Raw genomic sequence first — 27,874 nt, 5'->3', positions numbered from 1 at the left:
AGTGTGTGTGTGAGTGTATCTTATCCCAGTTGCAATTTCCCCCTCACGTTCATGGTCTCCTGCGTGTGTGTGAGTGTGTGTCTGTTCCCATCCATTCTGTCCCCTCATTTGCCTTTGTGATTAAACTAGTTTTGATATCCAAAGCTCGTGTCCAGAGTCCTTGATCCATTTCACACAACATAAGTGAAAAGTAACATTTGTGTCTCATAAATGCCAGGTAATGACCATTTCCAACAAGAGAGAATCTAATCACCAACCCTTGATATTCAATAGCATTACCATTACAGAGTTCCCCCCTCCATCTTGAGGATTATTGTTAATCAGAAACTCAACTGGACCAGCCACATTAATACTGTAGCTACAAAGGCAGGTCAGAAACTGGGCACCTTGCAACTAGTGATTTACCTTCCAACACCCCAAGGCCTTTCCACCCTCTATAAAGCATAAATAAGGAGCATGATGGAATATTCTCCACTTGCCTGGAGGAAACACAGCAGCATCCAGAACAAAATAGCCCACTTGATTGGCATCCCATTAATCACCTTAAATGTTAATTCCCTCCAACATCTGGTGCAGTGTGTGCCATCTACAGAATGCACTTTGGTTCCTTATCCAGATCACCTCCCGAATGCGTGACTTTAACGACCAAGCAGTACAAGGACAGAAGGTGCATAGTTACACCATCATCTGCAGGTTCCCTTCCAAGTCATGCTCTGACTTGGAAATACATCACCAGTCCTTCACCCTTTTCTCTGAATCCCTGTCCAACAACACTGTGGAAGTACCTTCACCAGAAGGTCTGCAGTGATTCAAGAAGGCAGCTCACCCCCATCTTCTAAGAGCAATTAGGGGTGGGCAATAAGTGCTGGGCTTGTTAGCAACACCCAGACTCAAAAATGAATATTAAAAATTATACGATCAAACGCGGTGCATCCAACTCTGCTTTAAACTTGTCCTCCACTGGATGACATTATTCTGCACATATCTTATAATCAACAAGAGCTTCTTCTGACTCCTCATCTATCCTGCTTTGGGCAAATTGTCACTGGACGCCTAGATTCTCTTTATGTTCCTGCTCTGCCTTTCAAGATGCAAAGACGTCTGAAATACCAGGCAGACCTTGCATCAATCCATTCATTGTCCTTCGGAAAGTCCCTGAATCCGACGCTATCCAAAATGTAAGTCTGTTGTTTTGGGGCAGCCTATTACTGCGTACTCCTTTAAAACCTGTTTCCAACTTGATTTGCTAGGAAACATGTGACATGCCCTCTTCACATTACTACCATCGGGGAGGAGGTACAGGAGCCTGAAGACCCACACTCAACGTTTCAGGAACTACTACTTCCCCTCTGCCATCAGATTCCTGAGCATTCCAAGAACTCATGAACATACTTTGTTATTCCTCTTTTGCACTATTTATTTATTTTTGTAATTTATAGCAATTTTATGTCTTTGTCTTGCACTGTACTGCTGCCACAAAGCAACAAATTTCATGACATACAGCAGTGATAATAAACCTGATTCTGATGTCAAGTTTGTGAAGATCTGTCCTCCTAGCTAAAGAGATCCGTCTATCATTGTTTCTCTATTGTTTGCTTCTATCCCCAGAATCTGCCAAATCAAAATCTAATCAAAATTTGTCTTCACTACATGAACAATGGAGCAGCCCAATCAGAAAATCAGAACAGATTTGGCAATACCTGCTTCCTGAAGTTTCTCTCAGAGAATCAGCAGATGCACAATGGGTTCAATATCCTCCTGTACTGTAAGATTAAATGAAGAACTAAGGAAAGCAGTGCTTCATTCAATAGAGAAAATACAGAATGTGTCAACTTGGCTGAGTAAAAGATACAACTAGAGAAGAAAGTCAATGATGCTTCACTACTGCAATATTCCAGTAATTAACAGACAGCATTATATGAAGATTGCAGCAGTGTTATAATTGATTCAAAGTGGTGTAAAATGTCAATGATAGGATAAGTTGCTTTAAAAATGCAAAGCATGATTTTCCCTGAATCTCTTCTCTTTGAACATCCCCCTCCAAACTTCTGACTGCCTTCCATCCTCATCAGAACCTGCACAACTGCACACCCCCCCCCCAACCTTTACACCCCTCTCCCTCTCTGTGCATACCTGTTCACTCTCCCAGCCACACTCTGGACTTCTGTTGCCCTCCAGCCTCTAGTTCCTGGTCTCAGCGATACTCTTTGACCTTCAATTTTCAGCTAGATATCTCCCTATGTTCCAAACTGGACGTCTGTCCATGCTCCATCTTCAAGAAAAGAGTCAAGTTGGACTGTGATAACTACAGAGGGGTCTCCCTGCTGTCAGCCACAGGGAAAGACATGGCCAGGGTTCTCCTGAACTGCCTCCTCCCGGAGACCAAAGAGCTGCTTGTGAATCACAGTCTTGCTTCCACTCATCCTGTGGCATCGAGGATAAGAGCTTCAATGTACCACACCTCCAAGAGAATCAAAGACAGCAGCACCAATCACAATAAATGGCTTCTTTTGACCTCTAAAGCCCCTACCAATCAGGAAGGACTGATCTGGCTTCCTGCAATAATTTATCTCCATGTTACGTTTGCTTCATGATGGCATGCTAGTCAATGGATCCACAAAAGAACCAATCCCAGTGCCAACTAGTGTCAAGCAAGGTTGCACCATAATCCCAACATATTTTTCAATCTTTCTTGTTGTAATACTGCTCCTCAATACCAAGAAACTTCCCGTTAGAGTAAAGATAATTTACAGGGCCAATAGGGAACCGCTCGATGTAAGACAACTACATCCAGAACCACGATCACCTGAGCCTTAGTAGTTGCGCTGCCATAATGAGATATCATTTGTGTTTATCTGTCTAGGTGATCGTTGGTTGTTCACTGAAGCCAATGTTTAACATCCACAAAACAAAGGTCCTCTGTTAACCCGCCGTTTTGTATAATACTGTCCTCTGAAATAAAGGTCTATGATGAAATCCTGGAAAATGTGGACCACTTCCCATATCTTGGCAGCCACCTCTCAGCAAAGGCAGACATCGATGATGAAATTTACCATTGTCTTCAATGCACCATCATCTGGGGACAGTGGTGCTTGAAGATCAAGATCTCATACATGGCAAAAAGACATGGTCTATAATCAGGCAGCAGTAAGCTCTGCCCTCTTGTACACTTCTGGAGTACTTGCAGCTCAGACCACTGGAGAGATACTGGATATGCTATCTCCACAAAATTCCCCAAATAAACTGGCAAGTTAAATAAGCCAAAGTCAGTGTCTTCCCCCAATCACATCCCCAGCATTGAGGCCCTGCTTACAATCATTTGATTATATTAGGCAAGCCATATTGTTCGCTTGCCTGACACCAAAGTCACAAAATAGTTACTCTGTCACAGGAAGGAATTAGCAGCGACCAAGGAACACTTTCAACAAATGTTAATCTTCCCTTTTATTACCCTAGATTGAAAAATATATACTTAATGCAAAATAAGTAAGTCGATATTAATCTCACCTTCAGAATCTTTAATTGGCCAAAGTTTGTCTCTCCATCCTGCCAATCATACACAGCATTTTCTACAATCCATATATAACATAAGATGGGGCAGAAGAATGTCGGAATACATCTGTCAATCAAAAACTGAAGACTCTGGAAGCAAAGTCGGTCAGTTTCTCCACATTCCTTTAGATCGCAACCTCATAGCATTGATATATAGAATATTAATATTTAATTTTGGGAGATTAGGAGAGTCTGTCAGCAGTCTCCCGCCAATGGGCAATTCTCCAACTACTTGATAGGGAATTATCTACTGTGGTTCTTCCTCTACATAATCAGATTAAAGTGGAAAGAATACCACCCACCATAAACTTCTGTGTAGATTATAAACACTCAAGCAGACTAGATGCAGAAGGAAAGCAGCTTTCAAAGCCAACTCTTCTTTAGATATCAAATAAGTATTATAACAAACAGATTCATATCATCACTATGTTTACTGATGAGTGGCTGTGAATACAGCACTGGTTGACCTTCAGATTCAGATTAGTTTACTGGCATATTCACCAGGGTGCAATGAAATTCCTTGTTCACATGAAGCTCACAGAGTAAATAGTATGCATGGCAATAATAAATACAATAAAAAATACAGGGAGGAGCACAAAACAACAGAATGGTGCAAAGATTGTAGTGCAACGTGAAGTAGTGCAAAAAGAAATGCTGAAGTGATAATAACAGAAAACTGAGAGAGGTAGAATTAAGAGTTCGAAAACATGGCAGCACCACCAGGAAGAGGATGTGAAATAGGTGATTTGTTCAGAAGTCTAAATAGCAATGGAGAAGAAGCTATTCTCTGGTCTAGATGTCCGGGCTTTCCAGCTGACCTTTCATTCCGATGCATTATTATTACATTGGGACCGTAATGAGATAATATGATCTACTTCACACAAGGGTGAGACTGACCAAAATGATTGCCTGATCAATATGAATGCCAGGCTGTAATTTCAAAGTAATTTTAAACATTTGTTCAAATTCAATTTCAACTAGTAAATATTTTTGATTCTGACCAGCAGAGGGCAGTCACTCCTAGGCTGTGCTAACAAAAATTGGTCAATGCCAATTCAGCTCCACCCTTGAAATGATAGAAAAGTTCCAACAGTAAATAAAACTGTATCCATAGAGTTATATTTCTGTTAAAACCAGATAAAACACAATATTGATGGCATGGAGTGATATTTCTGATTATTGGGAAAGTAATCCTCTTAAGAATGAAAAAAAGGATTTTCCCCTTTCTACCCATTTTTACTTCATCTCCAGACAATCAGACCCATCAGCTTCCTCCTTCAAAATAGCTCAACTCAGCTAGAAGATTATTAATAATATGTATATTGCTTGTCTTCAAGGTATTGCTGTCATAGCAGGTAGTGGTGGAGGTGCTAATAATAATTTATTAGAAAATCCTCTTGCATTATTTATGCGTTTGGGCAAGTCCATTAAGATCCAACGTGCATTAAGACTCTGCAGGATTTCGGTGGTAGACTTAGCCCTTTTGGAGATCAGAACCTAGTACTGACAAGGGCAATTGATGTTAAAAACTCTCTCTTGTCATCCAACAGATCTTAGGAAGTGTCTACAGAATTTCAAAGTAGCTTCTTCAATATTTAGAATATCTATTCTCTCTTCTCCCCTCTCCCATCAGGCTGAAGATACAAAAGCCTGAAAGCACATACCACCAGGCTCAAGGACAGCTTCTATCCCACTGTTATAAGACTATTGAATGGTTCCCTAGTATGATAAGGTGGACTCTTGACTTCACAGTCTACCTCGTTATGACCTTGCAGCTTATTGTCTACCTGCACTGTATCTGTACTTTCTCTGTAGCAGTTACACTTAATTCTGCATTCTGTATTGTTTTACCTTGTACTACCTCAATGTACTGTGTAATTAATTGATCTGTATGAACAGTATGCAAGACAAGTTTTTCACTGTACCTCAGTACAAATGGCAATAATAAACCAGTTCCAATTCCAAGATCCCAAGGGTGAACGTGAAGAAAACGTTTCCTTTTATGGGAGAATCTAGAACAAGGGGTCACCCATCTAAAACAGATGAGGTGAGGAGGGTTGAGAATCTTTCTTCTTGGCCAAAGGAAGCAGAGTCTTTAAATACATTTAAGGTCAGGGTAGATGGATATTTGATCAGCAAGGGCTACCATGATCAGACAGAAAGGTCGAGTTACTGTTACAATCAGATCAGCCATGATCTTACTAAATGGTGGAGTAGGCTAAAGGAACCTTCTTAAAGTCCATATACACTACATTCACTACTACCCCCCTTATCTACTCTGATAGTGACATCCTCAAAAACCTTAACAGATTTGTCAAATGTGATTATTCCTTTCACAAATCCATATTGACTCTGCTCAGTTCTATTATTCCTAAAGTACTCTGACACTACAATAAGTTGTAGGATTTTCCCTGCTGCAGCCTAATTGATGAAAATCAAAAGAAACTGCAGATGCTGGAAATCTAAAACAAAAACTGAGTTCTGGTGAGGGGTCTCTGACCTGAAACATTGACTCTGTTTCTCTTCTCACAGATGCAGCCTGACCTGCTGAGTATTTTCTGCATTTTCTGTTTATGCTTCATTTTAACATCTATAGTTCCTTCTTTTCTTTGTTTCCCTTCTCTTAAATGGTCAGGTTACATTTGCTGACTTTCAATCTGTGGGAACCTTTCTGGAATCAATTAAATTTTGGAAGATGCCAACCTATGCATTCACTATCTTAAAAAGCCACCTGTTTCAAAACCTTGGAATACAGGTGGCCATGTATCGTGGGGATTTATCAGTTTTCAGTCCCATTAGTTACTCCTATGCTATTTTCCTTCAGCTCTTCATTCATTTCAGACACACTGTTCTAAAATATTTTGTTGTTTTTGGTGACTTCTTCTGTAAAGACAGACACAAAATATGATGCAGTGTCCTGATGTAGGGTTTCGATCCTATACATTGACAACTCCTTTCGTCCCACAGATGCTGCTTGTCTTGCTGAATTAGATAGATTGTTTGTTGCTCCAGATTCCAGCATCTGCAGTCTCATGTGTCGACACAAAATATTTGTTCAATTTCTTTACCATTTCCTTATTCCCCAATACAATTTCTCGCATCTCAGCTTGTAGGTGGCCCACATTAAATTTTGTTGTTCTCCTTTTTACATAATTATAGAAGCTTAAGTAGTCTGGTTTTATGTTTTTTGTTAACCTACTCATTTTCTACTTTTCCTTTCCTTATCAATTTCTTCGTGCTTCATTGTTGAATTCTGAAATTTTTACCAATCTTCAGGCTTACCGCTCTTTTGGCAACATAATAAGCCTTTTCCTTTGATCGAATACTATCTTTAACTTCTTGTATCAACTGCAGCTGGACCAGTTCTTGTTTTTTTCTGCTTTAATGGAATATATATTTGTTACAAATGGTAGGTGTGCTTGTTTACTGTCAGACGTTATAATCTAATTTCCAAATCTACTATAGCCATGGACAACTCATGCTTTATACATGTGCATTTAGCTCTGTTTAGCAATGAATGCTGGTTTTAGATTGAACTAAATCACTTAGAGCACAAGAACACAAGAAACAGGAGCAGGAGTAGACCAATCATCCGTCAACCTGTTCTGCTATTTAATCTTAGTCTCAACACCACCTTCACACTCTCTCCACATATTCTGTGACTTCCTTGTAATTTAAATGTTTGTAATTCTTATCCTTGAATATATTCAATACCTCCACCTCCAAAGCTCTCTGGAATAAAGAATTCCACAGATTCACGACCCTCAGAGAAGAAATTCCTACTCATCTTGGTCTTAAATGGGTGATCTCTTATTCTGAAACTACATACCCTGGTTCTAGGTAGCCCATTAGTGAAACACCCTCTCAGCATCCACTCTGCCAATCCTCTTCAAAATCTTATATGTTTCAATAAGATTATTTCCCATTCTTTTATACTCCAATGAGTAAAGAGTGAATCTGCTCAATCTTTCTTCATACGTCAACTCCTTTATCCTAAAAATCAACCTAGTGAACCTTCCCTGCATTGCCTCCAATGCAAGTATGCTCTTCCTTAAATATGGAGAATTCCAGTTGTGTCTCACCAGCACCCTGTAACTTTGCTGCAAACTTTTCTACTTTTATATTCTAAAATCCTTGAAATAAAAGCCAACATTCAGCCTTCCTAATTACTTGGAAGACACAAGAGACTGCAGATGCAGGAATCTGGAGTAAAAATACAAACTGCTGGAGGAACTCAGCAGGTCAGGCAGCATCTGTACAAGGAAATGGACAGTTGAGTTCCTCCAGCATTTTGTTTTTTTTTTACCTAATCACTTGCTGTATCTCCATGCTAACTTTTGAGTTTCATGTACCAGGACCCCCAGATGTCTTTGGAGATGATTGAGCTATACTCAGTGCCCCCCAAATAAAACTATGCAAGTTCCCCAGGCTTCTGTTCTTCTCTGGGTTGAACTGTTGTATCGTTTGTCTCCTGAACCATCTGATGATACATGAGACACACACTCATTCCATTATTGGTCTTGTTTGCACAACATTGCAGAGTTTTCAGAATTCAGTAAATCCAGGGTATGAGATTTTTCAGTTAAAAGTGAAATACAATGAGATAGGATCCATGCATACAAATTGCCTTTGCGCTATTATTAATGACTAATACATGAGATGCTGCAGGAACTCAGTGGGTCAGGCAGCATGTATGGAGGAAAATGGGCAGCTGACATTTTGGATCGAGACCCTTCATCCTGACCGGCATTATTAATGAGTACTAACTAAGGCTTTTTTTTCCCCTGCAAAATGGGTTAGTTGATAGCAAGCCATAGCTGAGAGGCCTACCGGATGGAGTCACTGTCTTCTAGGCCATATGGAGAACTAGGCCTGTTATTTTTATTCTACCTTATATATTCAAGATTCCAAATACATTCAGCCATCATGGTTGAGACTAAACCACATTAGCTAATAATTTCAAAAGAAGCACTTTCATCCACATTTATCAGAGGGATACACAAATTAGGAAAGATGTTGGCTACAATAGAGTGGCATGCAACTTCCAGATTTCTTTAAATAATTACATTCAAATTTATTGACTCCCATTGTAAAATATGAATTGATATCTCTGTAGTGCTAATCTAGTAACATAATCACTATGCTATCTTGCCCCCAAGGGAATGGAACAAGATAAAGAAAGGTAGGGAGTAACTAACTAATAAGGCTTGTTAATAACACTAAATCCAATGTGAATCTTGAAAAGCTGTAGGCAAAAATTCATTAAGGTGACACTAATAACATTTTTGACAAAGGACAAAAACTACAAAATCATTGAAATGATATAAAATTTGTATTAAAGGGAGTTAAATTAATGGATTGGAATATAAACTGAAAGTGGGTCAATTTAAGAAAATACCAGCATCATGAATAGGAAATATTTAGTGTTGCTATACCACAGGAGCTAAAACACCTGTCAAAAGAAAACAAAAATAAAATGGATAAGGGCAAATAAATAATGACAGAGATTATTAAAGATTTAGATCAATGGACATATTTATTTTGGAAAATCTCAATATATTAAATATAGGATGCAAATTAACAGTAATCACAGTAAAAATGCCTTTGGCTTAAACTAAATGTTTTTGTTAGCACTGATTCTAATTAACTTCTGGTGAGATGTAACATATCTTGTTAAAGATGAAGCCCTGGGGATAGCTGGGTGAGAGGGGCAAAAGCAATAATGATGATTGACCCACTTTGTTTTAATTAACTCAGTAACCAATCAGAGAAAAATATATGATTTTCATATAGATATTTGGAGATTATGGACCCTGGCAAAAAGAAAAATAATAATTTTGCTTCTTTTTTTTCTATCATCTTGAACTATGTGAATTGAAGTAATGCAAAATTGTCAAATAATTAAAAAAAACAAAGCATGCATACTCAATAATGTACTTTAGATTTGTGGGTTCACAGTCACCAGGTACTGGGTAAGATTGCAAAAAAAAATTCCATGCAGAATTACTTGAAGCAATACTGAAAGCAGACTTATTATATTCATATGGGATAGGGCCAAACTGAATTGCCAATGGTAAAATAGTAAAGGATTTTTTATGAGCCTTATAATACATGGTATGTTAGAAATTCTTCTTCGAGCTTCATGGGATAGATCTGGGCAAATGAAAGATCTATTTATACCATGCAGGTAACTCTGACCTTCTGCAAATATAAAGCACATGGACTGCATCATTTTCAGAAGTATTGCTGTGCCCGCTTTAGTCTGCAGAGAGAAAGAGGAAAGGGGATGGATTGGGAGTTCGGATGTGTGGCTGAGGATGATGTAGCACCATGCAAATTAGTACTTCAGCCTAAAAATTAACTGTTTCTCATTCCACAGATATTACCTGAACTACCAAGTGTTTCAGTATTTTCTGGCTATAAATATAGGGGCAGTGACACATTGCCTGCTTATCAATGAAGATTTATAAAAGTCCTAATTGATCTCTGATTATCCTTTCAGCAGGAATTGGTGGAAACTGCTATATGGATTTTCTGGGACAGGCTCTGCTTTTTGAAAATGACATTTGCAGTATGAGAGGTATCACTTGGGGTGGCCAAAGTAAGCCACAAATATGAGTAAAATAAAATAAGCACCTAGATAACTTACACCCAGGAAATAGCCAGAACTTTAAAACTCTTAGTTATTTTAAAGTCTCTCAATGGTTCCAGATGATTCAGACAGTTAAAAATATTTTAAAATGTTTTTAAAATGTTAAAATGAAAAGAATTGAAATCAAAAAACCTAAAAAATGTTGTATCAGCTTTAAGCACTTCCAAACACTGGAAAGTTCCCTGAAACAAAAACAAACCAATTGGAGATTTATAATAAATTCTTGGGAAGATTAAAAGTATTTTTAAACTAATAATCTTTTTAAATTACCAAAGACTTACTGGAGGCTCTTTTAGACATTCTCTTCCACTTAAATTCTGGTTGCCTCATTATAGGAAGGATGTGGAGGCGTTGGAAAGGGTGCAGAGGAGATTTACCAGGATGCTGCCTGGATTAGAGAGTATGGATAATGAGGAGAGACTAAAGTTGGGGCTTTACTCATTGGAGAGGAGGATGAGGGGAAACATGATAGAGGTATACAAAATATTAAGAGGAATAGAGTGGACAGCCAGCACCTCTTTCCCAGGGCACCAATGCTCAACACAAGAGGGCATGGCTTTAAGGTAATGGGTGGGAAGTTCAAGGGAGATGTCAGAGGGAGGTTTTTCACCCAGAGAGTGGTTGGTGCATGGAATGCACTGCCTGGGGTGGTGGTGGAGGCTGATACATTGGTCAAGTTCAAGAGATTGTTAGATAAGCATATGGAGGAATTTAAAATAGAGGGATATGTGGGAGGAAGGGGTTAGATAGTCTTAGGCGTGGTTTAAAGGTTGGCACAACATGGTGGGCCAAAGAGCCTGTATTCTGCTGTATGGTTCTATGGTTAAATCAGAAGAATATTCACTTTGCCTCTGTGGACCTGGTGCTGAATTCTACAAGTATGAAACCAAAGTGTAATCCCTAGTTGCCCCTACCATAATCAAATTCCATGAACAGTGTAATGTTCAGAGTATATCTTGCTGCCCAACAGTAAACTGTTGACAATAATTTTGTGATTTCCACATTGTCATGGATTCCAAAATATTTTCCAAAATATTGGCTCCTAGATTGGAACAGGTTCTTCCACAAATTATCTCTGATGACCAGACAGGATTTATCCAGAATCGTTATTTGCATTTTAACATTAGGAGGTTAATGAATATTATATATACCCCTTCATCTAAAATTCCAGAATGAGTTATTTCATTAGATGCTGAAAAGGCGTTTGATAGAGTCGAATGGGAATATTTATTTAATACACTTGAGAAATTTAATTTTAGTCCAAATTTTATTTCTGTAATCAAATTGATTTATCATACACCTATGGCTTCAATACTTACTAATAATCAGAGATCCCTTCTGTTCAGGCTTTTTCGAGGTATTAGACAAGGTTGCCCTCTAAGTCCTTTATTATTTGATATTGCTTTGGAACCCTTGGCAATTGCCCTTCAGGATTCTTTTAACATATTTGGTATCACTCGTGGACAGGGGATTCATAAGGTATCTCTATATGCAGATGACTTGTTACTTTATATTTCTAGCCCGGAGGAATCCATCCCTGCAGTATTATCACTGCTTGCTCAGTTTAGTGTTTTTTCTGGTTATAGATTAAATCTTAATAAGAGTGAACTCTTTCCATTAAATATGCAAACCCCAATTTATAGGCAATTACCATTTAGATTAGTAACAGACCATTTTATGTATTTGGGTGTTAAGATTACTAAGAAGCATAAGGACCTGTTCAAAGTTAACTTGTTACCTTTAATTGATCACGTTAAACAATTATTTACAAAATGGTCCCCATCATCCCTATCATTGATAGGTTGAATTAATGCAGTTAAGATGAATATTTTACCAAAATTTCTGTATCTATTTCAGGCGATTCCAACTTTCACCCCAAAATCTTTTTTTGACACTATTGATTCTAAAATTCTTTTATATATATGGCAGAATAAAAACCCAAGGTTAAGTAAGAAATATTTTTAAAAAATTAAAAAAGGATGGTGGCATGGCTTTGCCTAACCTTAGGTTATCTTACTGGGCAATTAATATCAGATATTTAATTTTTTGGGCACAAGATTTAGATGTAATTCTATGTCCCAAATGGGTATACCTTGAGTATGAATCAGTGCAAGGATTTTCATTAGTTTCTATTTTAGGAGCCTCACTCTCTTTTGCACTTACTAAATTGAGTAAACATATGACTAACCCAATAGTTAAATATACAATATGAATATGGTTTCAATTCTGTAAATTCTTTGGATTGAATAAACTTAACTTATCATGCCCCATTCAATCTAATTTTTTCTTTCAACCATCCAGAATTGACTTAGCTTTTTCTTTATGGAAAATGAAGGGAATAACATGTTTCCGTGATTTATTCATTGATAACTGTTTTTCTTTATCTTTTGAACAGTTGTCTAATAAATACAATTTGCCTAGATCACACTTTTTTCGATACTTTTTTTAAGAAGTTACTATGCCTTCTTTTCTGACTCCATATAAAATTGAAACTACGGAAAAAATTTTAGGCTTTAATCCCTATTAGAAGGGCTTGACAGCAATAATTTATGATCTAATTATGAAAATACGTCCAGAGACACTTGATAAAATTAAGAATGAATGGGAAAGAGAACTCCAGAGACATGGAAGAAAATTCTTCAATTAGTTAATACATCTTCAATGTGTGCCAGACACTCTTTGATACAATTTAAGGTGGTTCACAGGACCCATATGTCAAAGGACAAATTAGCCCGTTTTTATCACCATATAAATCCTATATGTGATAGATGTAATTCGGAGGTGGCTTCCCTGACACATATGTTTTGATCCTGTCCAATTTTGGAAAAATATTAGAAAGACATTTTTAACATTATTTCAACTGTATTGAATATTGATTTACAATCTCACCCAATCACTGCAATTTTTGGGCTACCAACGATGGAATCTGGCCACTTATCTGCTGCTGCTTGTCGTATGATTGCCTTTGTTACATTAATGGCCAAGCGATCCATTTTGTTTAAATGGAAGGATCCAATACCTCCCACTACTTTTCAATGGTTTTCTCAAACTATATCATATTTAAACTTAGAAAAAACTGGGAGTGGCACTGTTGATTCTTCGCTTAAATTTGAGGAAGTTTGGAGTCCATTCATTCAATATTTTCATATCCCTTTTCAATAATCTTTGAACTTAGAGGAGTGGAGTTGATGACATAATAATGCTCTTTGTTCATTGAGAAATATCAGTCCGGTTTTTTTTTCCTTTTGAATTTTTTTTTTAGTTTCATTTTATTACTTATAATTTTTTTTCAATTTGGGTCTTTTTATATATAATAAATCTTTTTCTTTCTCTTTTTGATTTTTTTTGTAATATATTCGTTTACCAAGAAACTGTTGGGCCTAGAATATATTTTTTCTTTATGTCTATAATGTCATGATTGTCCTCCCGATCTCTTTGTATTACGTGTATAATTACCAATGTTATATGTATTAATCTGTATTAATTTGAAAATTAATAAAAAGATTGAAAAAGGAAACTTTCCACATTGTCATATGTATACATAGAAATCCTGACGTTGCTGAGTCACAAGGGTATTGATGATGAATGCTAACAAGTTTCACAAACATTATTCAGCAATATCCAGGTCATTGCTCTATACCTGTTTCATATATAGTTCAGGGAAACAGGCATAGGTCAATCATGCCCTTATCCCACGATTTAGTTAGATTTGTATATATTTTCCTTACATAATAAAGATATATTTTAGACTTGAACACTTCAATTAACATTAAAGTGGAGGAAGGTAGTGCAGGAGGTTCAGAAACTCACCAACAGCCATAAAATGCATGGATTCTTCAGTATTGCAAACACCATCAATGGCCAAAATGAGAGAGAGATAGAGAGATAGGCAGACAGACAGACACAGTCAACAGCCACTGAAGGGAGCACTCTAAAGAATGCCTCAACAGCAACTTTGTCCTTGAAGCAAGTACCCATGACTCCATTCCACAACATTTATTCTGGCCAGCTTTTCCTTGGGGAGAGATTACTAGGTAGACAGAGGAAAGGTTCAAGAATGGGCTTAAAGTCTCCTTGAAGAACTGCAATTTCCCCATTAACTTCTAGAGATCTCTAACTTTTTCTGTTTATTAGTGTTCAACAAAATCTGGTAATTTCAGCTGTTAAAATTAAACTTCATACGAGAGTTGCATCAACTTTCAATCTCTGTAAGTATAGAGTCATCTTACACTACAATATGCTGAATGTTTTAATAACTTTTCTAAGTAATGTTGCCAGAGATGGAATTGGATTTTCCTTTCAAGAATTTCCCTTCCTTACCCCTCCCATCCCCTCCTCCAAACTCCCCCCTCCTCCATCTCCCACCCCCTTACTCCACCGCCTCCCTTCCCAACCTTCCCTCTCTCCTCCTACCTCCCTATCCTCCCACCTCCTCCCTACCCACTCCTAGCCCATCCCTTCTTCCCCTCTCCCCCTTCCCCTCCATCCTTCATACCCGTGCACCCTTCTCCCTCACTCCCCCTCAAAACACCTCCATCCCCATCCCCCCACTCTCCCATCCTCGATCCTCCTCTCCACTTCCCTCCTCTCCCCATCCCTTCCCACCTCTCCTCTCCCCATCCCTTCCCTCCTCTCCCACTCTCTCCATCCCTCTCCTGCCTCACCTCCCTCCCTCCCCTACCCCCTCCCTTCCCACCTCTCCCCTCCCATCGCTTCCCTCCTCTCTCCATCCCTTCTCTGCCTCCCTTCCTCTCCCTCCTCTCCCCATCCCTCGCTCTCCTCTCCCCATCACATCCCTTCCCTCCCCATCCTCCACTCCCCATCCCTTCCCTCCTCTCCCCTCCCCACCCCTCTCCTCCCCATCCCTCTCCCCATCCCCACTCCTCTCCTCCCCATCCCATCCCTCTCCCCACCCTTCCCCATCCTCCTCCTCCCCATCCCTCTCCCTAGCCCTCACCCCACCCCTCTCCTCCCCATCCCATCCCTCTCCCCACCCCTCCCCATCCTCCTCCTCCCCATCCCTCTCCCTAGCCCTCACCCCACCCCTCTCCCTAGCCCTCACCCCACCCCATCCCTCTCCCTGTCCCTCTCCTCCCCGTCCCATCCCTCTCCTCCCCACTCTCCTCCCCGTCCCATCCCTCTCCTCCCCGTCCCATCCCTCTCCCCACCTCCCTCCTCCCCATCCCTCTCCTCCCCGTCCCATCCCTCTCCTCTCCCCTCTCCTCCCCGTCCCCTCTCCCCATTCCTCCCGCTCTCCAATCCTCCCTCTCCCTACCTCATCCCTCTCCCCTCCCTCCTCCCACCCCATCCCTCTCCCTTCCCTCCTCTCCTCACCCCATCCCTCTCCTCTCCCCATCCCTCTCCCCACTCTTCCCTGTCCCTCTCTCCAGCCCTCTCCCCACCCCATCCCTCTCCCCTACCTCCTCCCACCCATCCCTCTCCCTTCCCTCCTCTCCTCTCCCCACCCCATCCCTCTCTCTCCCCACCCCTCTCTCCAGCCCTCTCCCCATCCCATCCCTCTCCCCACCCCTCTCCTCCCCGTCCCATCCCTCTCCCCACCCCTCTCCTCCCCGTCCCATCTCTCTCCCCACCCCTCTCCTCCCCATCCCTCCCTCCTCCTACCCCACTCCCCTCCCCATCCCTCTCCTTCCCACCCCATCCCTCTCCTCCCCATCCCTCTCCTCTCCCCACCCCATCCCTCTCCTCTCCCATCCCCATCCCTCTCCTCCCCATCCCTCTCCAATCCCCTCCCCAACCCATCCCTCTCCACTCCACTCCACTCCCCACCCCATCCCTCTCTTCTCCCCTCCCCACCCCATCCCCCTCCTCTCCCCTCCCCACCTCATCCCCCTCCTATCCCCACCCCACCCCTCTCCTCTCCCCACCCCACCCCTCCTCTCCCCTCCCCACCCCCTCCTCACCCCACCCCTCTCCCCTCCCCACCCCCTCCTGTCCCCACCACACCCCTCCCCACCCCCTCCTCTCCCCCCCACCCCTCTCCCCTCCCCACCCCCTCCTCTCCCCACCCCACCCCTCTCCCCTCACCACCCCCTCCTCTCTCCACCCCACCCCCCTCCCCACCCCCTCCTCTCCCCACCCCACACCCTCCTCTCCCCTCCCCACCCCTCTCCCCTCCCCACCCCCTCCTCTCCCCACCCCACCCCTCTCCCCTCACCACCCCCTCCTCTCTCCACCCCACCCCCCTCCCCACCCCCTCCTCTCCCCACCCCATCCCTCTCCTCTCCCATCCCCATCCCTCTCCTCCCCATCCCTCTCCAATCCCCTCCCCAACCCATCCCTCTCCACTCCACTCCCCACCCCATCCCTCTCTTCTCCCCTCCCCACCCCCCTCCTCTCCCCTCCCCACCTCATCCCCCTCCTCTCCCCACCCCACCCCTCTCCCCTCCCCACCCCTCCTCTCCCCACCCCTCCTCTCCCCTCCCCACCCCCTCCTCACCCCACCCCACCCCTCTCCCCTCACCACCCCTCCTCTCTCCACCCCACCCCCCTCCCCACCCCCTCCTCTCCCACCCCATCCCTCTCCTCTCCCATCCCCATCCTCCCCATCCCTCTCCAATCCCTCCCCAACCCATCCCTCTCCACTCCACTCCCACCCCATCCCTCTCCTCTCCCCTCCCCACCCCCCTCCTCTCCCCTCCCCACCTCATCCCCCTCCTCTCCCCTCCCCACCTCATCCCCCTCCTCTCCCCACCCCACCCCTCTCCCCTCCCCACCCCACCCCTCTCCCCTCCCCACCCCTCCTCTCCCCACCCCACCCCTCCTCTCCCCACCCCACCCCTCCTCTCCCCTCCCACCCCCTCCTCACCCCACCCCTCTCCCCTCCCCACCCCTCTCCCCTCCCCACCCCCTCCTCTCTCCACCCACCCCACCCCTCTCCCCTCCTCTCCCCACCCCACCCCTCCTCTCCCCTCCCCACCCCCTCCTCACCCCACCCCTCTCCCCTCCCCACCCCCCCCACCCCCTCCTCTCCCCTCCCCACCCCCTCCTCTCCCCACCCCACCCCTCTCCCCTCACCACCCCCTCCTCTCTCCACCCCACGCCCCTCCCCACCCCCTCCTCTCTCCACCCCACCCCTCTCCCCTCACCACCCCCTCCTCTCTCCACCCCACCCCCCTCCCCACCCCCTCCTCTCCCCACCCCACCCCCCTCCCCACCCCCTCCTCTCCCCACCCCACCCCTCTCCCTCCCCTCCCCACCCCCTCCTCTCCCCTCCCCCACCCCACCCCTCTCCCCTCCCCACCCCTCTCCCCCACCCCACCCCCTCCTCTCCCCACCCCACCCCTCTCCCCACCCCCTCCTCTCCCCACCCCACCCCTCTCCCCTCCCCAACCCCTCCTCTCCCCACCCCTCTCCCCTCCCCACCCCACCTCTCTCCACCCCACCCCCTCCTCTCCCCACCCCACCCCTCTCCCCTCCCCACCCCCTCTCCCTCCCCACCCCACCCCACCCCTCTCCCTCCCCACCCCCTCCTCTCCCCACCCCCTCCTCTCCCCTCCCCACCCCTCCTCTCCCCACCCCACCCCTCTCCCCACCCCACCCCTCTCCCCTCCCCACCCCCTCCTCTCCCCACCTCACCCCCTCCTCTCCCCACCTCACCCCCTCCTCTCCCCTCCCCACGCCTCTCCCCTCCCCACCCCCTCCTCTCCCCTCCCCACCCCTCTCCTCTCCTCTCCCCTCCCCACCCCTCTCCTTTCCCCTCCCCACCCCTCCTCTCCCTCGCACTCCTCTCCCCACCCCTCCTCTCCCTCGCACTCCTCTCCCCACCCCTCCTCTCCCTCGCACTCCTCTCCCCACCCCTCCTCTCCCCACCCCCTCCCTCTCCTCTCCCCATTCCTCTCCCCACCCCTCTCCTCTCCCCACCCCCTCCCTCTCCGCACCCCTCCTCTACCCTCTCCCCTCCCCTCCCCACCCCTCTCCTCTCCCCTCCCCACCCCTCTCCTTTCCCCTCCCCACCCCTCCTCTCCCCTCCCCACCCCTCCTCTCCCCACCCCCTCCCTCTCCTCTCCCCATTCCTCTCCCCACCCCTCCTCTCCCCTCCCCACCCCTCTCCACTCCCCACCCCTCCTCTCCCCACCCCCTCCCTCTCCTCTCCCCATTCCTCTCCCCACCCCTCTCCTCTCCCCACCCCTCTCCTCTCCCCACCCCCTCCCTCTCCTCCCCATTCCTCACCGCACCCCTCCTCTACCCTCTCCCCTCCTCCCCCCTCTCCCCACCTCTCCCCCCCTCTCCCCAACCCCCTCCCCACCCCTCCTCCCCCTCTCCCCACCCCCCCTCTCCCCCCTCCCCCCTCCCCACCCCTCCTCCCCCTCTCCCCACCCCTCCCTCCCCCCCTCCCCTCTCCCCACCCCTCCTCCCTCTCCCCCTCCCCCCTTCTCTCTCCTCCCTCTCCCCCTCCCTCCCACCCCTCCTCCCCACCCCTCCTCCCTCTCCCCCCTCGCCCCTTCTCTCTCCCCTCCCCCTTCTGCTCTCCCCTCCACCCCTTCTCTCTCCCATCTCCCCCCCTCCCCCCCCTCCCCACCCCACCCCCTCCTACCTCTCCCCCCTCCCCCCTTCTCTCTCCCTCACCCCTTCTCTCTCCCTCGCCACCCTCCCACCCACCCCTCCTCCCTCTCCACCTCTCTCGCCCCCTCCCCCCTTCTCTCTCCCCACCCCTCCTCCCACCCCTCCTTCCCTCTCCCGCCCATCCCCCTTCGCTCGTCCCCCCCCTCCCACCTTCCTCTCTCCCCTCTCCCCCTCCCCCTCCCCCCACCCCTCCTCCCACCCCTCCTCCCTCTCCCCCTACTCCCCCTTGCTCTCATCCCCTCCCCCTCTTCATCCTCTCCCCTCTCCCCCGTCCCCCCTTCTCTCTCCCCTCCCCCCTTCTCTCTCCCCTCTCCCCCCTCCCCCCACCCCTCCTCCCTCTCCCCCCTCCCCCCTTCTCTCTCCCCTCCCCCCTTCTCTCTCCCCTCTCCCCCCTCCCCCCCCACCCCTCCTCCCTCTCCCCCCTCCCCCCCACCCCTCCTCCCTCTCCCCCCTCCCCCCTCCCCCCCCACCCCTCCTCCCTCTCCCCCCCTCCCCCCTTCTCTCTCCCCTCCCCCCTTCTCTCTCCCCTCTCCCCCCTCCCCCCCACCCCTCCTCCCCCCTCCCCCCCCACCCCTCCTCCCCCCTCCCCCCTTCTCTCTCCCCCCCCACCCCTCCTCCCCCTCCCCTCTCCCCCTCCCCTCTCCCCTCCCCCTCCCCTCTCCCCTCCCCCTCTCCCCCCTCCCCTCCCCCCCCTCCCCCTCTCCCCCCCTCCCCCTCCCCCCCCTCCCCCCCTCCCGCCCCTCCCCTCTCCCCCCCTCCCCTCCCGCCCCTCCCCTCTCCCCTCCCCTCTCCCCCCCTCCCCCCCCTCCCCCCTCTCCTCTCCCCCCCTCCCCCCCTCTCCCCTCTCCCCCCCTCCCCCCTCTCCCCCCCCTCCCCTCTCCCCTCCTCCCCCCCTCCTCCCCCCCCTCCCCTCTCCCCCCCCTCCCCCCCCTCCCCCCTCCCCCCCTCCTCCCCCCCCTCCCCCCTCCCCCCTCCTCCCCCCTCTCCCCCCCTCCCCCCCTCCCCTCCCCCCCTCCCCTCCCCCCTCCTCTCCTCCTCCCCCTCCCCCCCCCTCCCCCCCTCCCCTCCCCTCCCCTCTCCCCCCCTCCCCCCCCTCCCCTCTCCCCCTCCCCCCCTCCCCTCTCCCCCCTCCCCCCCTCCCCCCTCCCCTCCTCTCCCCCCCCTCCCCCCCCCTCCCCCCTCCCCTCCCCCCCTCTCCCCCCCCTCCCCCCCCCTCCCCTCCCCCCTCCCCCTCTCCCCCCCTCTCCCCCCCCCCTCCCCCCTCCCCTCCCCCCCCCCTCTCCCCCCCCTCCCCCCTCCTCCCCTCTCCTCCCCCCCTCCCCTCTCCTCCCCCCTCCCCTCTCCCCCCTCCCCTTTCCCCCCCCTCCCCCCTCCTCCCCTCTCCTCCCCCCCTCCCCTCTCCCCCTCCCCCCTCTCCTCCCCCCCCTCCCCTCCTCCCCCCTCCCCTCTCCCCTCTCCCCTCTCCCCTCTCCCCCCTCCCCCCCTCCCCTCTCCTCCCCTCTCCTCCCCCATCCTCCCCTCTCCTCCCCCCTCCTCCCCTCTCCTCCCCCCTCCCCTCTCCCCCCTCCCCCCCTCCCCCTCTCCCCTCCTCCCCTCTCCCTCCCCCCCTCCTCTCCCCCCCCCCTCCCCTCTCCCCTCCCCTCCCTCATCTCCCCTCCCTCTCCCCCCCCTCTCCCCCCTCCCCCTCCCCCTCCCCCCCCTCTCCCCCCCCTCCCCCCTCCTCCCCTCTCCTCTCTCCCCCCTCCCCTCCCCTCTCCTCCCCCTCCCCTCCCCTCTCCTCCCCTCTCCCCTCTCCCCCCTCCCTCCCCTCTCCCCCCTCCCCCCTCCCCCCTCCCTCCCCTCTCCCCCCTCCCCTCCCTCCCCCCTCTCCCCTCTCCCCTCTCCCCTCTCCCCACCTCACCTCACCTCACCTATCTAACGGTCCCAAACTCCGGGCTGAACCCTCTGGACACCGCTTAGCGCGCATGCTCGTGTCGGCGGCTGAGCTGCGCAGGCGCGGCCCTAGTGGAGCGCTGCGTGCGGCAGAGCCGGGATGCGGTGTGGATGGCGTCGGATGTCGGGTAATCTGCATCATCTAACTCGCTTAGTAAAAACACCGGCACCAGCGAGCAGTCGTCGGGCTGGGCCGACGGCAGTGATGTGGCAGCGCGGTCAAGGCTGAGGAGGGGGCCGCGTCGCCCCCGGCTGGGGTAGCGTCCCCTCCTGTTGCTCAGCCATTTGCAGGATGGTGGCCATGCCAACCTCGCCTTGGCTCCCAGCTGCAGGGATGCACCAAGCCCCCTCCCCTTCCCACTCCACCCCCCCTCTTCTCCAGCGCACCGCCATCCCGACCGCGGGGGGTCATCCTGCAGATGCCTGGCCCTTTTCCCCAGAGCCCTGGGCAACTGCTCCATGGAGAGAACTCTCCATCAGAGCCCCTTAGCCAGAAACGTGAGATAAAATAACATCCTGTTTGTTGTTAAGTTAGAGTAGTTTAATGTCTCAGCTGGCCGCGTATTCAAAGTGTTGATCCTGGGAAATTTCAGGTTTCCCAGTAGAAAGCAGGACAGAACTTGGCTTCCAGAACAAAGTGACTTTTGAATTGTGACTATTGTTGTTTAGATAAATGCAACAACTGATTTTTGTTTGATTCTATTGCAAATCGTGTGATGACTAGTTAACCCAAGACTTGCCCATCATCGATTGTCCTTTCATTCTTTCTTCTTGTTACTTGCATTACTTTAAAGTATGAAATGAATCTTATTTTAAAGGAATTGTTTTTGAGAAAAACACCATTTGTCTTCCCCACTTGGGTACCCCACTCTGCATTGAATTACAGAGATTGTACAACAGATTGTACAACATTGCTAATTGAGGTGTCACTTGGTTTCCCCATGTTTTTTCTAATAAGTTGACTGCTTTGTCAGTTTTTAAACTTTCTCCAGTTTGTTTTCTTTGCTGCTGTGGTTCACATTTATTTAAATGTTTGGGGTTACTCCTGTGCTCTGAAATACTGATGCATGTAATGATAAGCTGATGTCCAAAATAAAAACATAGTTCTAGAAGCACTCACCAGGTCAGGCAGTATCTGTGAAAAGAGAAAGAGGGTTAGTGTATCAGGTATGAGATCCTTCATCAGAACTGATAACTGTGAGCCTAACACTTTTTTAAAAGCCACCTTAACAAGACCCTCTAGAAAGGGTACCTGGTAATCTAAAGTTCAATGGAAATTACCACCAGGTTAATTTCAGTAGTGAAAGACATTTTAACTAAAAGGAAATAGTCCTTAACATCTTACCTATCACTGTTGCTGTAATTGTCTTGCTGTGAAGCAGTAATATCACTATTATTTTTTTCACTTTTCCCTGCATCTCATGACAGACACTGATTTATGGCTGTTACTGACTGCTGTGCACTTCATATCTTTTTATCTGCTCTCTCTTTGCACTGAGCATCTTAGGCTCTCCCTCTGTGTGCTCACTTTTTAATAAATGTCATGACTTTTTATACTTAACTATGATCCTTTGTGGTCCAGGCGAAGCCAGTCATTTCCAATGTTAGTTATTCCCTGACAATCATCTGGCTGTTGTTAGCCTGGAGCACTTTTTTATTATTTTTCTGGAGACTATTCTTCCATTCTTAGGCTGTCCAGTTCTTGTTGTAAATTCTGTTCTCACTCACTGGCTGTTACACCTACTTGTTTTGGGTGAGAATAGGAGCTTGACTGTTTAAATCAGACCTGGGAGATTAAATGGTTTGAACCTGGTGGTGAGAATTCTGCTGATGATTTCCCTGAATTTGGCTGCCTTGAATGCATTTAAAATTAGAGCTATGGCCTTTGTTAACTCTGGAAATACATTCTACAACTGAAGAATTGCATAGAAAGGTTTTTTATTGTATTTATTACTACTGATATTTTCTGTTATTCCAAACTTTTCAATCACAATAAAACCAGCTGGAACTAGAAATTCATTCCCTATCAGCAGCACAGAACACATTATATAGTAGTGGCAACAGACTGTATTCTGCACCCAAAATTTATTCCATTGAATTCAATGGAATGTGGTTCAGAGGCAGAGAGCAATACATTGATGGTCCTAAGTAGCATGTATAGTGTATTGTTTGGACTGGGGCTTTGCTTCAATCTGTACTAATCCAGCGATTCCTTATTTTAAATAGCTTTCTAAAGTTAGCCTGCCATTCTGTTTTAAAGTAAAAGAAGCTGGTATACCACAAGTTTTATACAAATGCAGGGGCACTTTCAAACTATTGTAACTGAGTTGTAGCCAGAGGTTCATCTTGGAAGGTGTGACATAGTAGCCATTGCTGAGTTACAACTGGAAGTTGTACTAAATACTAAATAATGTACTAAAATGTTGTACTACACTGGGAACTACAAATACCAGCTTATGAATTGGGTGTATTGGCAGTCAAAATTAAAGGTAGAATTATTTTCATGATTAATAATTTAATGAGTTATGGAGGCAGCAGAGACTTGGTTGTGTAGGTTGCAGACAGGACTGCTGAAATCTACTGTGAAGTTGCAGAATGAAGTAAAATAGATTAGACATGCATATACTTTTGGATAAATAGGCAAGCTCATGCCAGCAATGCTTTGAATTTCTGGAGCATTTTAACCAACAGGAGGGTGGATTTTATTAGATTTAAAAATGAGTTGTGAATCAGAGTTAATTAGCATCCTAAAAGTGGGAGAATATTTATCTATTGAAGATCTTAAAATGATTGAATTCAATGTGTTTGAAATGGACAAATACTATACTGCTACTTTGCATTCCCTCCTGCTAGTCAACACTGCAGTGAATCTGCATTATTTCCTGCCTGTTGCCTGAACATTCTTCTGACAGTGTGGTGCTCAAAGCTGCACACAATAGTCTCATTGTGATATTCTGGCTGAATATTGATTTGCCATTCTGTAACTCTTGCCATATAACCAAGTATTCCATATTATCTACAACCATAACTATTTCCATTCTCTTCCCCAGCTGGTCTCAGATTGAAATTAAGTGTGGCATCCTATTTGACATTGAATTCAGTTCTTGATATCAGTCTCCTCTGCAGCATTACATATCTCTGCCCCTGCTTTGGTTCATTTGCTGTTAAAGTGCTCATTTGTGCCTCTCTCATCCCCAGATTTAATCTTTCCAACACTTTCCTCCTGCCTTGTGTACTCAGACTTCTGTAAACCAAAATTAATCTGCTTGTTTTTGTATCCTAGCCTGTACTTGTCCCATTCATTTATCAAGTGTTGCAAGCTGATCTACTTTAGTTCCTGGATAACAGTATGTCAGTCTTCTATATTTTTCCTTCAGGTCCATAATCATTTTCCAATACATGTTGCACATTTGCCCACTCCCTTTATGGTACCAATAGTGCCTCCTCATCTGTCTACTGAAATCCTGGAATTACCTTCCTAAATCTTCATTTTCTCCTTTAAGAACTCGTATCCAGTTAAAGCTTGCATCTTAATCTAAACTCTTGTAGCGGTTGCTACCGCGGAATAAAACAAGACTCTACTCGGAGGATTGCTAAACAGAACTGGTTTATTTTCCCGCCTTGTGCGGGCCCTTTAAGGGAGAAAAACTCCCGCCCAAAAAAACCGGCAATGACGTAAGTCCTACGTCATCAGGACTTTCCAGCGCGCGGGTTCTCCCCGTCGCTCGGAAAGACGAGGCCCGCTGCCATCTTGGGCCTCGTCGCTCCGACGCCGCGCGACCCGACTGCCGAGCCGGTTCGCCCGACTAGACGGTGAGTCGCCACACTCTTAGCTTAATTTTTCTCTTTATTTTTATGGTTGTTTTGCCTTAAGTGTACACTAATGCAAGATGCTGTTGCTTTTTGCATGTGCTTTAGGCATTGAATTTAATAACTAGTGAAATTACCCGTCCCCCAAATCACCACCATTCTAAATGTAATTATAGCTTCTCCTTTACCAAAATGAGCCACATCATCCCTGAAATCGATCTGCCATGTTTTTGACTATTCCACCATTTACATATTGCTCTGAAGTGTACATGATTCTTTCTATTTTAGTACCATTGGATATCCAAATCATTGGGGAAAATAGAAGATAGAGTAGACAGCTAGCACCTCTTTCCCAGGCCACCAATGCTCAATACAAGAGGGCATGGCTTTAAAGTAATGGGTGGGAAGTTCAAGGGAGATATCAGAGGGAGGTTTTTCACCCAGAGAGTGGTTGGTGCATGGGATGCGCTGCCTGGGGTAGTGGTGGAGACAGATACGTTGGTCAAGTTCAAGATATTGTTAGATAAGCATATGGAGGAATTTAAAATAAGGGTATATGTGGGAGGAGGGGGTTAGATAGTCTTAGGCGTGGTTTAAAGGTCGGCACAACATGGTGGGCTGAAGGGCCTGTATTGTGCTGTATTGTTCTATGGTAACCCAGAGCCGAATCATTTTTGTGACACTGCTACCTACTGTGAGAAGCTTTCTTTAAATTCTGTTCCCCTTTTCCTTCAACCTAATCTGCTTTGTTGTAAGTGCATACCTGTTTTGAATTTTATTCATTCTAAACCATTCTTGTAATCTCTTATGTGGTACTTTGACAAATATTTCTAAAAATTCATCTATACCACAGTCTCTAATCACTTCTCATTTTTATCCTCAAGATACATCAGCCCAATCTTTTTGCAATTTATATAAACTGTTCAATTTTTAGACACTTAGTCCTTTCGTGTTCAGGGTTTTGACGTGAAACATCGACAATTTCTTTCTTCTCACAGATGCTGCTCAACCTGCTGAGTTCCTCCAGCAGGTTGTTTGTTGCTCTTTTTTTCTCTCTACCAGAAATGGTAATTACCTGGGTTGCTCTGTTCCTATTTTGGGGAAAAAAACATATTAGAATGGTGACTTTAAGTTCATTGTTTAATTTCTAATCTGAAAATGCCCTGATATATAATTTTTAATGCCTCTAATATTACTTGTTTTGATTTCACTCTTTAATCAAATATTGACCACCTCAATATTATTTTGTAATGTTGAGAGGGTCATAGTTCTGAAGCCGTGTGGGGAAAAGTGCTCTGAACCTTAGATAGGATTTTAACTTTGAGCTGTTTCCTGTTGGTAACCTAGCCCAGTGAAATGGTTTCACACTTCTCAACAGCAGTAGCATGCCTGTGGTGGCTTAACTGTTTAAGAAAGGAGGGAGAGCGTAAAAAGGGAATTATACTCCAGCCAGCCTGATGTCAGTAGTAGGGGAAATACATGAATCTATTGTTAAGGAAGCACTAACAGGGCACTTAGAAAATATTAATAGAGTTGGGCAGAGTCAACATGGATTGTCAAATGTTACTCATAAAACCTTATTAACTCTGCCTACTCATATTCTTATTTTTTCATGTATTCTATTATCCCATCTTTCATGACAAATTACCAGATGGAATCAGACAGGCAGCTGATGAGTGTGTTCTTTTTGTTTAATGTCTTCTTGCCTTGGTGGCTTGTCTTTTTGGCAACTATTACTATGTAAAACAATGTGCCAGCATGGAGTCCATCAGATAAAACTATTCTACTTTTCAAATTCTAGCTAGCTTTAATTTTTACATTTTCAGTACTAATTAAACAATGTAATTTTTGACAGGCATAATCAACAGCTAAATACTAAGTAATAACTTTCTGAAGACAATAAACTGGGCAAACTATTGCAAGTTATTTTGTACAAGGTGGACATGTATTGCAGAAATTTTCTGCTGGTATTAATAAGCATTCTTTGACAAACTTCTGCAGGCCACTTGTGCTTTCTTCTCCACTGTATCTCTCACTTTTGTAATGACATTTAGTGCCTTCTGATTTATTAATCTCTTGCTGAGTGTTAACCCTAATGATTTTGCCTTACTGACTTTAATCCAGAGTCTCTGAAACAAAGGATGAACTCTTGCCATTGCTTGCAGTTTGGTGTTTTGAATTTGTACTAGAAATTGATCACCTGGGTTTTCTAGAACCTGAGAAGTGCAGCCATCCATTTGAAATTTTCATTAATTGTTGATGTTCAAGGGGATTTATGTAACTGTACAAGAAAAAAAGAACACTGTTAACAATCAGGTATAGTATGCAGTTAGGAAGGTAAATGGTTGGCCTGGATTTTAAGAGGGTTGGTGTACAGATGTTAGGAAGTCTTGCTGCAATTTTACAGGGTTTTAGTAAGAACACACCTGATTTATTGATTGTAGTTCTATCCATTGGCACCTCAGGAAAGTTATAAGTGATTTAGAAACAGTATCATTAGGCTAAACCTTGGGATGCAGAAATGGAGAAACTAAGGGACTAAAGTACACGGCCAACATACGTTGCTAGAGAGAAAGTACCAGAGATGTCAAAGGGACTAAAACTTTTATTCCCTTTATTTATTTCAGGGTTCTAAAAGGTGACTGCTATGTTACTGGAGGCATCAGTGGTCTTCGAAAATCCCTAAGGTTCCAAAGCAGTCCCAGATTGTAGGAAAGTAGCAAGTGTAACAGACAGAGAGAAAAAATAGAGATCATATTGTTAAACATGGCCTGACGCCAGTTGTCAACATAATGCTGGAATTTGTTGTTAAAGACTGGGTAATAGTGCACTTAGGAAACCAGAGTACGCAGAGTTAACAGGTTTTATGAAGGAAAAGTAACATTTGACACATTTGACATTTTTAAGGATGTAAAGACATTTGATAACGTATTTCACAAAAGATTGCTGCAGCAAACATCAGTGTGAATAGGAGATTGCGTAAAGGACAAAGCAGACAGTAGGAGTAAATGCTCATTTTCAGGTTGGCAAACTGTTATTAGTAGAATATTGCACACATCAGTACTTGGCCCTCAGCTATGTATAATTTACATTAAAGAAAAGGTATTGTATTGCTTTCAAAGTTGATGCAAAGTTTTTCACAGAGTGATGAATATCTGGAACGAGTTACCAGTGGAGGCAGATACAATTACAGCATTTAAAACGCTTTTGGACAGGTGCTTGGATAGGAAAGGCATAGAGGGACACAGGGCTAATGCGGGCAAATGGGATTAGCGTAGATAGGCATCACGGTCAGCATGGATGAGGTGGGTGGAAGGGGCCCATTTCTGTGCTGTATGCTTCTAT

At 46.0% G+C, this 27,874-nt stretch overlaps 1 protein-coding gene across 10 annotated transcripts in view; it reads left to right on the top strand.

The window, feature by feature from the left end:
* LOC127572484 (multiple PDZ domain protein) overlaps positions 1 to 27,874 on the top strand; it is a 295,812-nt gene that overhangs the window by 107,742 nt on the left and 160,196 nt on the right. For 8 of the 10 annotated variants that reach the window (XM_052019825.1, XM_052019828.1, XM_052019822.1 and 5 more), the window contains exon 1: positions 20,704 to 20,847. The exons of the other annotated variants lie outside the window; for them this stretch is intronic. The gene's annotated coding sequence lies outside the window, so the exon portion shown is untranslated. Of the gene's footprint in view, positions 1 to 20,703; positions 20,848 to 27,874 lie in introns of those variants that run through there. 10 annotated transcript variants of the gene reach the window in all.

The sequence above is a fragment of the Pristis pectinata genome, chromosome 7 (genome assembly GCF_009764475.1).
Source record: "Pristis pectinata isolate sPriPec2 chromosome 7, sPriPec2.1.pri, whole genome shotgun sequence".
Lineage (NCBI taxonomy): Eukaryota > Metazoa > Chordata > Chondrichthyes > Rhinopristiformes > Pristidae > Pristis > Pristis pectinata.
The sequence above is the reverse complement of the archived record's forward strand: the minus strand, read 5'-3'. Positions and strand labels throughout refer to the sequence as shown.